This window comes from Macaca thibetana, chromosome 11, assembly GCF_024542745.1.
Source record: "Macaca thibetana thibetana isolate TM-01 chromosome 11, ASM2454274v1, whole genome shotgun sequence".
Lineage (NCBI taxonomy): Eukaryota > Metazoa > Chordata > Mammalia > Primates > Cercopithecidae > Macaca > Macaca thibetana.
In genome coordinates, this window is record NC_065588.1 from 82,192,593 (window position 1) to 82,205,482 (window position 12,890).

At 41.4% G+C, this 12,890-nt stretch overlaps 1 protein-coding gene across 7 annotated transcripts in view; it reads right to left on the bottom strand.

The window, feature by feature from the left end:
- Positions 1-12,890, bottom strand: part of MGAT4C (MGAT4 family member C) — a 909,629-nt gene that overhangs the window by 16,138 nt on the left and 880,601 nt on the right. The window lies entirely within an intron of this gene.

Consider the following 12,890-nt stretch of genomic DNA (forward strand, 5'->3'; position numbering starts at 1 on the left):
AAGCCTCATAGTTACTGATGAAAAAAAGATGAACTTTGGTCATAACAATGTAAAAAAACAGGCCTCTGATGAGAAACAGTACAAAAGCCCAATAGAAAAACAGTCAAGTCCACTGTCATCAGTGAGGTATAACTGTAAGGTAATATTTACCTCTCCTATTGTAGCATAATGAAAATGAAAAAAAGCAGAATTATGGACCTAATACTAATCTCAGAATAGATGTCAACTGAAAATATTTAACTGGGAATCTGGGTGGAGTAAAGAAAAGTGACAAAGAAGTTAAGGTTGTGGGGTAAATCCAAACATATGTTTGAAAGCTTCTGGGTTACAATTGCTTTGCTTATTTTTCCAATAATTCTTGTTAAATCAGGGCGAATCCTATAGTATTATATTAACATTTCCTTGATATCTACTAATTAGTAGTTTAGCTGTTTGAAATAATTCATGTACTACACAAAGGCAAAATGAGAGTCAGAACGATTTGTGAAAACCTAATTTAAAAAATTTTACTCTTTTCTATTTGTATTATTTTCCAACCAAAAATTCCTTTACATTATTCACCGTTTTATAAAAAAGTATAAACATATCTGAAGTGCTCGACGAACTAGAAAAATCACAATTTGTCTAAAATCAGCACATTGATAACCTGAAAATAGAGCCACTTAGAGTTGTGTAATGAATCTCGTTGGGTTTATCTTTATGAAGAAGTATTTATGTGTAAGGAAGACTTTAGAAAGTGAAAAATGTTTGTCCCCTATAATCTTAGAACTATGCCTAGAACATAGCTGGCAAATCTTCTCTTCAATGAATTAATGCAAGGGAGAATTCATGGGTCCTTATAAATTATAGTAAAAATATTAAAAATTAGAAGAAAGTCTTAATATATGTGAAGAACAAAATAATTCTAAAAAATAAAGAATTATGAAAATGTTATACCTATTACTGTCCATTTTCTTTGATCATATTTTTCTTAAGGATTATTTTTCTTATTAATTTGTAGAAATTGTAAAGATATATATAAATATGCAAACATAGATGCACATAAATGTATATCCTGAGGATTTGGGTGATATATAACATTTCAAATAGTATGAGAACTGGTAAATAATGCTTTGGAGGCAATATCGTAGTTCTGTTATGGGATCTTCAGAGTGTTGCTTTTCTGATCAGAAACCTCTGTGGCTGGTGGCATCCTGCCAAAGTTCTCGTCCTCTATCCAGGAAGAATGAGGTATCCAGACAAGTGGAGGGTGAGCAAGATGAAGAGGAGCTTTATTGAGTGTTAGAACTGCTCAGATGAGACCCGCAGTGGGTAGGTCCTCTCTGTCGACAGGTCGACCTGTCAAGTGTTGAGCACTTAGTAGAGAGGGTAGTTCCTCTCTGTTTCTGGTTGATCCATCCTCTTCTCAGCAGACAAGGTAGCCCTTCTCTGCAGGTGACCACCCCATCATCTCTCCATCCTCTCTGCTCTGGCTGAACCTGGGGCTTTTATGGGCCTCAGAGGGGAGGAAGCACATGTCAACTGATCCATGGACAACCATGGGCGGGTCCAGAAAAGGCACCACAAGTTCCCAGTCTGGTCTGCAGGACTGGCAGTCTGGCCACCAGGCTTCAGGCCTTTACTGGCCTGAAGGTGGGGCTTCACTGGGGACCCACCCTGTTTCCCCTCCAGAAGTCTGTCTGCCTCCCAGTACTGTCCATAGCCTCCAGGCTGCTCACACCAATGGGCACCTGCAGGTCAGTGACAAGACACCCTCAGCACCCTCCTTGGTTATCCTTTCCACACTCATGGGTGCCCAAAGCCTGGAGGGTGCTGAGATGACAAGTGGCTGGCATGTCAACACTGCCCAGAGCTGACATTACAGGCATGAGTCTGAGATGTTGCGCCTTGGGGGAACTCAGTTTCTAGGCATGGTGGCTCATGCCTCAAATCCCAGCTTTTAGGGGGGCAGAGGTAAGAAGATAGCTTGAGCCCAGGAGTATGAGACCTGCCTGGGCAATATAGTGAGACCCCATTCTCCACAAAAAGGAAAAATTTTACTTCACAGTTTCCAGGTGAGATTTCATCAGAGCAGGTCCTGGAAGTTTCCACCATCCTGATGACAATATGGCAGGGGTGGTGACCACCAAGACATCTTCAGAAGTGGCCCTACCTTTTCAAAGAGCAGACAAAGGCACCACCAGCCACATACATTTCTGGCCAGAAAAGCAACACCCCAAAGATCCTGTAACATTTTGGGGGCTCATCCAGGGTCTGCGGAAAGGTAAATAAAAGTGGATCTGCTTTTACTGTCCTTTTTTTGGAGTCTCTAAATTCCACAACAGTCAAAATGAAAGAAAAATACTGGACCTTTGTCAGTCAGTTAAAAGCAACTAGCACAGCTACCAGGACTCCAGACATGGAGAACAGACTTTCTGGGGAGGACATTGTCAATCCTCCATCACCCTCAGGTGTTGAGAATGTTGGCTTTGTTTCAATCCAGTTTCTTTTCATGAATATCTAGCTGTCACATAGGACTGAAAGAAAATCTTGGCGCAACTGAGGGTATCTGGCCAAGGCTACACCTTGTGTTATCCAAAGGCCTCTGGAATAACTCCAGTCTCCGAGTGCCCATTAGGGTGTTGGCACTTGGACCTCAGTTTTTCCTATCATTCTTTCTTTCTTTCTTTTGTGGTTGTCAAGGTTCCCATCTCTTCTTTATATACAATTTTAAATGTTAAAGATGTTGTTGCAAACCAGAGATATTACTGGGTAGAATGTGGAATTGGCTTAGTCATCAAAAGTATAAAATGGAAAGTTAAGAACACCACAGACAAAGCAAACTGTGCATTGGCATCTGCACATAAATTTGTGGCAAACATGTTTTTGCCATTTCCTTTGTTGTCAACTTAGTGTCAAGCACCTTGAAGTATCAAACAGAAACATGGCCTCAGGAAGAAATCTGTTCTGTGAATGTGAGGGCAAATGGTCCAAGGTCCCATATGTGCAGGCCTTCTTTGCCTTGCAGGGCAATTCGGACCTTTGTCAAGATTGTAGGATTAATTAAGCCCTCCTAGTGGACATCTCAGGAGAGGCTGCAAGAGAAAGTCCCAGGGAAATAGGGAAGCAAACCCCAGAGGTGCCTCCAGCAGGGGAATCAACCTCCTTTGCTCTTTCCTATGCAGGTTCTCTCTTAAGCTTGCCCCAGCCTAAAAATCTTTGTTTTAGGCAGGTCCCAGTCTCAACTGCTCCAATAACAGATGCCTGGTGAATATGGCACCATTAAGGTCCAAGTTCCCTTTTCAAATTAAAGGGGGTCTTGGCAAGTTTCCAGATGGTCCTGACAGGTATATAGAGGCTTTCTAGAACTTAAACTAAGTGTTTGAGCTCTCCTGGAAGGATTCATATTACTTTTGAGTCAAACCCTGACCACCACTGAAAAGCAGGGAATCCTGCAAGTGGCAGGGAAGTTTGGAAATGAACTTTATATCTTATACAGGGCCACGGATGGGGAGGAGTTGGAAGAATGGCAGTACCATTGGAGGACCAGTTGGAAGAATGGCAGTACCACTGGAGGACCCAAAATGAGCCCCCAGTGATAAAATGAGAGAAAGGAGGAGGAAACACTTTTAGGTTTGCACACTAGAAGGCTTACAAGGGACTGAGTCCAGCCTCTCAATAGAACTGAGCGATCCATGGTAGACCAGGGATTTGATGGGAGTCACACATTTGATGGGAGTTCATCAGGGGGCTGGAGGGGCATTGGTGAAGTGTGATTCTCCATCTCCTGATTTGATTAAGGGACAGCTGGTTCTAGGGGATGAGTTAATCGCACAGGTGGCCCCTGATGTCAGGAGGGGGCTGCAGAAATGGGCTGTGGGACAAGATGGTACTTTGGAGGGCCTGCTGGGAGTGGCCACTTCAGTATTTCACAGTGGGAACCATGAGGAAATCCAGAAAAGAGAGGGGAGATACAGTAAAAAGACAGAGGCTTCCAGTAACCACCTTGTGGACCCATGGACCCGAGAATCCCCAAGATGCATTTGTTGATTGCTGCAAAAGTGGTAGGAGGGACTGTCTAGACAGCAGGAGGAGGCCAGGTAGTGGGGGCAGGCATCCCTGAGCCTGTGAAGATGGTGGCATGGGGTCCTTTCTGGGTCCCCAAAAGTGCAGACTGCAGAGAAGTCTGGATTCTGCATCTGGGAGGGCAGCTGCAGTGGCTCCTAGGGAAGGCGAGGCTCCTGCCCAAGCAGTGGCATGGGAAGTCTGGGTCAGCCTCCCTGCTGCAGCTGGCATCTTGGCAGCAGTCACTCTTGATGGGCCATTGCTACCATTAGTTCTGTCTGCAATAATGTGAAATAGAATAAAACAACAACAAAACCCCAGGATATAATTCTCAAGAGTTGACAAAGAAATACAGAAGTCCTTAGAGAATAATGATGGTCTTCTAAATTCTAACATCCAAATCCTGCAAATTGTAATCCTCCCAAATCCATTCACAATACAGAAGAGAAATTAACTTTCCATGGTGTATACACCCAGAGTAACTATGACACAGACAATTAGCACAAACTTTAACTTTCATTTAACTGAGAACATTTACACCCAGGGTCATCAGAATAGGCGGAGAAGCCCAAACCAGAGCAAACAAAACCATAAAAAAGTAGTAGGCCAAACAGTTCCTGAAGCTTATAGAGTGTTGGGGACAGTTTGTGTGTCCATAAGCCAAGTTTGTGTGTCCATCAGCCAGCAGGATAGACCTGGACATTAAAAAGAATACTCAGAGGCCAGTTGTGGTGCCTCACGCCTGTAACCTCAAAACTTTGGAAGGCTGAGGCAGGAGGAAAGCTTGAGCCCAGGACATTGAAACCACCATGGGCAACATAGTGAGACCCGGTCTTTACAAAATATAAGAAAACTAGCCAGCTCTGGTGGTGCACACCTGTAGTGCCAGCTACTTGGGTGACTGACGCAGGAGCATTGCTTGAGCCTGGGAGGTCAAGCCTGCATGCAGTAAGCTATAATTGTGCCACTGCACTCCAGCCTAGGCAACAGAGTAACACTCTGTTTCAAAACAAACAACAACAAAAAGAATACTCAGAAGCATATTACCTTAGTATTTGGGCCAATAATCTCTAAGCTTGTCCTAAAGAAAGCTTAACAATAAGCATCAATAGCATCAAATAATTTTACATAACTTAACTCCATACTAGTACAAAGTACAACACTCTTTGAACACATAGGACAATGTCTAGAACTTAAGAACATAAAAATTACAATATCCAGGATCCAGCAAAAATTACCATTTAAATCAAGGACAATATAGTCTATAATTAGTCTGAAACTAATCAGAGAGAAAAAAAATCAAGAAATAATTGAGATGATAGAATTAAAAGAAAAAGGATGTTAAAAAGACTATCATAAATATGTCCCATAGGTGCAAAGTAGAAGAACAATGATAATTTTAAGGACAGAAATGAAATATTTCAATAAAAACAAAAACAGAATTTCTAGAGATGAAAAATATGTGCGAAATGCAAATACACTGGCTAGTAGATAAGGAATAGCAGGAGAAAAGATGAGCCACTGAAGATACAACAGTAGAAATAATACAAATTAAGCACAGAGAGAGGGACAAACATCCAGCCAAACTGCTGTCTAAATTTTGAGTCACAGGAAAAGTGAGATCAAAAATGTTTTAAGGCATTAAATTTCAGAGTGTTTTCTTTGGCAACATTAGATAACTGATACAGCTACCTACAGGAAACTCATTTTAATGATAAAGACAAAAATGAGTTAATAATAAAGGGAAGGATAGGGATAAATATTAATCAAAGGAAAGCTGGACCAGATATATTAATATCATATAAAGTAAACATTTAGTAATTGATGAATATTAATTTTTTGAAGGAAGCATAAATGTACATGCACTACATAAGAGTTTCAAAATACCAGAAGCAAAACTGACATAAGGGAAAGGAGAAGAAAGGGAATAAATAAAGGAGGAAGAAAGGAAAGAAAGAGAATAAATAAATTCATTCATTTTCTTTTTTTTTTATTTTTATTTTTTATTTTTTTTTAATTTATTTATTATTATTATACTTTAAGTTGTAGGGTACATGTGCATAACGTGCAGGTTTGTTACATATGTATACTTGTGCCATGTTGGTGTGCTGCACCCATCAACTCGTCATTTACATCAGGTATAACTCCCAATGCAATCCCTCCCCCCTCCCCCCACCCCATGATAGGCCCCGGTGTGTGATGTTCCCCTTCCTGAGTCCAAGTGATCTCATTGTTCAGTTCCCACCTATGAGTGAGAACATGCGGTGTTTGGTTTTCTGTTCTTGTGATAGTTTGCTAAGAATGATGGTTTCCAGCTGCATCCATGTCCCTACAAAGGACACAAACTCATCCTTTTTTATGGCTGCATAGTATTCCATGGTGTATATGTGCCACATTTTCCTAATCCAATCTGTCACTGATGGACATTTGGGTTGATTCCAAGTCTTTGCTATTGTGAATAGTGCTGCAATAAACATACGTGTGCATGTGTCTTTATAGCAGCATAATTTATAATCCTTTGGGTATATACCCAGTAATGGGATGGCTGGGTCATATGGTACATCTAGTTCTAGATCCTTGAGGAATCGCCATACTGTTTTCCATAATGGTTGAACTAGTTTACAATCCCACCAACAGTGTAAAAGTGTTCCTATTTCTCCACATCCTCTCCAGCACCTGTTGTTTCCTGACTTTTTAATGATCGCCATTCTAACTGGTGTGAGATGGTATCTCATTGTGGTTTTGATTTGCATTTCTCTGATGGCCAGTGATGATGAGCATTTTTTCATGTGTCTGTTGGCTGTATGAATGTCTTCTTTTGAGAAATGTCTGTTCATATCCTTTGCCCACCTTTTGATGGGGTTGTTTGTTTTTTTCTTGTAAATGTGTTTGAGCTCTTTGTAGGTTCTGGATATTAGCCCTTTGTCAGATGAGTAGATTGCAAAAATTTTCTCCCATTCTGTAGGTTGCTTGTTCACTCTGATGGTAGTTTCTTTTGCTGTGCAGAAGCTCTTTAGTTTAATTAGATCCCATTTGTCAATTTTGGCTTTTGCTGCTGTTGCTTTTGGTGTTTTAGACATGAAGTCTTTGCCCATGCCTATGTCCTGAATGGTACTACCTAGGTTTTCCTCTAGGATTTTTATGGTATTAGGTCTAACATTTAAGTCTCTAATCCATCTTGAATTAATTTTCGTATAAGGAGTAAGGAAAGGATCCAGTTTCAGCTTTCTACTTATGGCTAGCCAATTTTCCCAGCACCATTTATTAAATAGGGAATCCTTTCCCCATTTCTTGTTTCTCTCAGGTTTGTCAAAGATCAGATGGCTGTAGATGTGTGGTATTATTTCTGAGGACTCTGTTCTGTTCCATTGGTCTGTATCTCTGTTTTGGTACCAGTACCATGCTGTTTTGGTTACTGTAGCCTTGTAGTATAGTTTGAAGTCAGGTAGCGTGATGCCTCCAGCTTTGTTCTTTTGACTTAGGATTGTCTTGGAGATGCGGGCTCTTTTTTGGTTCCATATGAACTTTAAAGCAGTTTTTTCCAATTCTGTGAAGAAACTCATTGGTAGCTTGATGGGGATGGCATTGAATCTATAAATTACCTTGGGCAGTATGGCCATTTTCACGATATTGATTCTTCCTATCCATGAGCATGGTATGTTCTTCCATTTGTTTATGTCCTCTTTTATTTCACTGAGCAGTGGTTTGTAGTTGTCCTTGAAGAGGTCCTTTACATCCCTTGTAAGTTGGATTCCTAGGTATTTTATTCTCTTTGAAGCAATTGTGAATGGAAGTTCATTCCTGATTTGGCTCTCTGTTTGTCTGTTACTGGTGTATAAGAATGCTTGTGATTTTTGCACATTAATTTTGTATCCTGAGACTTTGCTGAAGTTGCTTATCAGCTTAAGGAGATTTTGGGCTGAGACAATGGGGTTTTCTAAATATACAATCATGTCATCTGCAAACAGGGACAGTTTGACTTCTTCTTTTCCTAACTGAATACCCTTGATTTCTTTCTCTTGCCTAATTGCCCTAGCCAGAACTTCCAACACTATGTTGAATAGGAGTGGTGAGAGAGGGCATCCCTGTCTTGTGCCAGTTTTCAAAGGGAATTTTTCCAGTTTTTGCCCATTCAGTATGATATTGGCTGTGGGTTTGTCATAAATAGCTCTTATTATTTTGAGGTACATTCCATCAATACCGAATTTATTGAGCGTTTTTAGCATGAAGGGCTGTTGAATTTTGTCAAAAGCCTTTTCTGCATCTATTGAGATAATCATGTGGTTCTTGTCTTTGGTTCTGATTATGTTTATTGATTTGCGAATGTTGAACCAGCCTTGCATCCCAGGGATGAAGCCCACTTGATCATGGTGGATAAGCTTTTTGATGTGTTGCTGAATCCGGTTTGCCAGTATTTTATTGAGGATTTTTGCATCGATGTTCATCAGGGATATTGGTCTAAAATTCTCTTTTTTTGTTGTGTCTCTGGCAGGCTTTGGTATCAGGATGATGTTGGCCTCATAAAATGAGTTAGGGAGGATTCCCTCTTTTTCTATTGATTGGAATATTTCAGAAGGAATGGTACCAACTCCTCCTTGTACCTTTGGTAGAATTCAGCTGTGAATCCATCTGGTCCTGGACTTTTTTTGGTTGGTAGGCTATTAATTATTGCCTCAATTTCAGAGCCTGCTATTGGTCTATTCAGTGATTCAACTTCTTCCTGGTTTAGTCTTGGGAGAGTGTAAGTGTCCAGGAAATTATCCATTTCTTCTAGATTTTCCAGTTTATTTGCGTAGAGGTGTTTATAGTATTCTCTGATGGTAGTTTGTATTTCTGTGGGGTCGGTGGTGATATCCCCTTTATCATTTTTAATTGCGTCGATTTGATTCTTCTCTCTTTTCTTCTTTATTAGTCTTGCTAGTGGTCTGTCAATTTTGTTGATCTTTTCAAAAAACCAACTCCTGGATTCATTGATTTTTTGGAGGGTTTTTTGTGTCTCTATCTCCTTCAGTTCTGCTCTGATCTTAGTTATTTCTTGCCTTCAGCTAGCTTTCGAATGTGTTTGCTCTTGCTTCTCTAGTTCTTTTAATTGCGATGTTAGACTGTCAATTTTAGATATTTCCTGCTTTCTCTTGTGGGCATTTAGTGCTATAAATTTCCCTCTACACACTGCTTTAAATGTGTCCCAGAGATTCTGGTATGTTGTATCTTTGTTCTCATTGGTTTCAAAGAACATCTTTACTTCTACCTTCATTTCGTTATGTACCCAGTAGTCATTCAGGAGCAGGTTGTTCAGTTTCCATGTAGTTGAGTGGTTTTGATTGAGTTTCATAGTCCTGAGTTCTAGTTTGATTGCACTGTGGTCTGAGAGACAGTTTGTTATAATTTCTGTTCTTGTACATTTGCTGAGGAGTGCTTTACTTCCAATTACGTGGTCAATTTTGGAGTAAGTACGATGTGGTGCTGAGAAGAATGTATATTCTGTTGATTTGGGGTGGAGAGTTCTATAGATGTCTATTAGGTCTGCTTGCTGCAGAGATGAGTTCAATTCCTGGATATCCTTGTTAACTTTCTGTCTCGTTGATCTGTCTAATGTTGACAGTGGAGTGTTGAAGTCTCCCATTATTATTGTATGGGAGTCTAAGTCTCTTTGTAAGTCTCTAAGGACTTGCTTGATGAATCTGGGTGCTCCTGTATTGGGTGCATATATATTTAGGATAGTTAGCTCTTCCTGTTGAATTGATCCCTTTACCATTATGTAATGGCCTTCTTTGTCTCTTTTGATCTTTGATGGTTTAAAGTCTGTTTTATCAGAGACTAGTATTGCAACCCCCACTTTTTTTTGTTCTCCATTTGCTTGGTAAATCTTCCTCCATCCCTTTATTTTGAGCCTATGTATGTCTCTGCGTGTGAGATGGGTCTCCTGAATACAGCAGACTGATGGGTCTTGACTCTTTATCCAGTTTGCCAGTCTGTGTCTTTTAACTGGAGCCTTTAGTCCATTTACATTTAAGGTTAAGATTGTTATGTGTGAACTTGATTCTGCCATTATGATATTAACTGGTTATTTTGCTCATTAGTTGATGCAGTTTCTTCCTAGCCTCGATGGTCTTTACATTTTGGCATGTTTTTGCAATGGCTGGTACCGGTTGTTCCTTTCCATGTTTAGTGCTTCCTTCAGGGTCTCTTGTAAGGCAGGCCTAGTGGTGACAAAATCTCTAAGCATTTGCTTATCTGTAAAGGATTTTATTTCTCCTTCACTTATGAAACTTAGTTTGGCTGGATATGAAATTCTGGGTTGAAAATTCTTTTCTTTAAGAATGTTGAATATTGGCCCCCACTCTCTTCTGGCTTGGAGAGTTTCTGCCGAGAGATCTGCTGTTAGTCTGATGGGCTTCCCTTTGTGGGTAACCCGACCTTTCTCTCTGGCTGCCCTTAAGATTTTTTCCTTCATTTCAACTTTGGTGAATCTGGCAATTATGTGTCTTGGAGTTGCTCTTCTCGAGGAGTATCTTTGTGGCGTTCTCTGTATTTCCTGGATTTGAATGTTGGCCTGCCTTACTAGGTTGGGGAAGTTCTCCTGGATGATATCCTGAAGAGTGTTTTCCAACTTGGTTGCATTTTTCCCCTCACTTTCAGGTACCTCAATCAGACGTAGATTTGGTCTTTTTACATAATCCCATTCTTCTTGCAGGCTTTGTTCATTTCTTTTTCTTCTGTTTTCTTTTGGTTTCTCTTCTCCCTTCATTTCATTCATTTGATCCTCAATCGCTGATACTCTTTCTTCCAGTTGATCGAGTCGGTTACTGAAACTTGAGCATTTGTCACGTATTTCTCGTGTCATGGTTTTCATCTCTTTCATTTCGTTTATGACCTTCTCTGCATTAATTACTCTAGCCATCAATTCTTCCACTTTTTTTTCAAGATTTTTAGTTTCTTTATGCTGGGTACGTAATTCCTCCTTTAGCTCTGAGAAATTTGATGGACTGAAGCCTTCTTCTCTCATCTCATCAAAGTCATTCTCCGTCCAGCTTTGATCCGTTGCTGGCGATGAGCTGTGCTCCTTTGCCGGGGGAGATGCGCTCTTATTTTTTGAATTTCCATCTTTTCTGCCCTGCCTTTTCCCCATCTTTGTGGTTTTATCTGCCTCTGGTCTTTGATGATGGTGATGTACTGATGGGGTTTTGGTGTAGGTGTCCTTCCTGTTTGATAGTTTTCCTTCTAACAGTCAGGACCCTCAGCTGTAGGTCTGTTGGAGATTGCTTGAGGTCCACTCCAGACCCTTTTTGCCTGGGTATCAGCAGCAGAGTCTGCAGAAGATAGAATATTTCTGAACAGCGAGTGTACCTGTCTGATTCTTGCTTTGCAAGCTTCCTCTCAGGGATGTACTCCACCCTGTGAGGTGTGGGGTGTCAGACTGCCCCTAGTGGGGGATGTCTCCCAGTTAGGCTACTCAGGGGTCAGGGACCCACTTGAGCAGGGAGTCTGTCCCTTCTCAGATCTCAACCTCCGTGTTGGGAGATCCAATGCTCTCTTCAAAGCTATCAGACAGAGTCGTTTGCGTCTGCAGAGGCTTCTGCTGTGTTTGTTATTGTTTACTGTGCCCTGTCCCCAGAGGTGGAGTCTACAGAGACAGGCAGGTTTCCTCGAGCTGCTGTGAGCTCCACCCAGTTTGAGCTTCCCAGCAGCTTTGTTTACCTACTTAAGCCTCAGCAATGGCGGGCACCCCTCCCGCAGCCTCGCTGCTGCCTTGCCGGTAGATCACAGACTGCTGTGCTAGCAATGAGGGAGGCTCCGTGGGTGTGGTACCCTCCCGGCCAGGTGTGGGATATGATCTCCTGGTGTGCCTGTTTGCTTAAAGCGCAGTATTGGGGTGAGAGTTACCCGATTTTCCAGGTGTTGTGTGTCTCAGTTCCCCTGGCTAGGGAAAGGGATTCCCTTCCCCCTTGCGCTTCCCAGGTGAGGCGATGCCTCACCCTGCTTCAGCTCTCGCTGGTCGGGCTGCAGCAGCTGACCAGCACCGATCGTCCGGCACTCCCCAGTGAGATGAACCCAGTACCTCAGTTGAAAATGCAGAAATCACCGGTCTTCTGTGTCGCTCGCGCTGGGAGTTGGAGACTGGAGCTGTTCCTATTCGGCCATCTTGCTCCGCCCCCCCATTCATTTTCAATAAATGAATATTGAAGTCCTCTATATCAATATTCATCCCTCAGTAATTGACTGAATATGCAAATACAAAACCAGTAAATATCAAAGATATTTAAAACACTATCAAATAAATTAATCTACTTGGGATTTATGAAACACTCCACCAAACAATAGCAGTCTATAAATCTGTTTTCATGCTGCTGATAAAGATATACACAAGAGAGTGCAATTTACAAAAGAAAGAGGTTTAATGGACTTACAGTTCCACATGGCTGGGAGGCCTCACAATCATGGTGAAAGGCAAGAAGGAGCAAGTCACATATTACATGGATGGCAAAGAGAGAGATTTTGCAGGGGAACTCCTCTTTATAAAATCATCAGATATTGTGAGACTTATTCACTATTATGAGAACAGCACAAGAAAGACCTGCCCTCGTGATTCAATTACCTTCCCCTTGGCCCTTGCCTTGATATGCAGGAATTGTGGGAGTTACAATTCAAGATGAGATTTCGGTGGGGAACCAGCCAAACCATATCATTCCACCTCCTAAATCTCATGTCCTCACATTGCAAAAAAGCTTGCCTTCCCAACAGTCCCTCAAAGTATAAACTCATTTCAGCTTTACCTCAAAAGTCCATGAAAGTCTCATTCTGAGACAAGGCAAGTACTTTCAGCCTATGAGACTGTAAAATCAAAC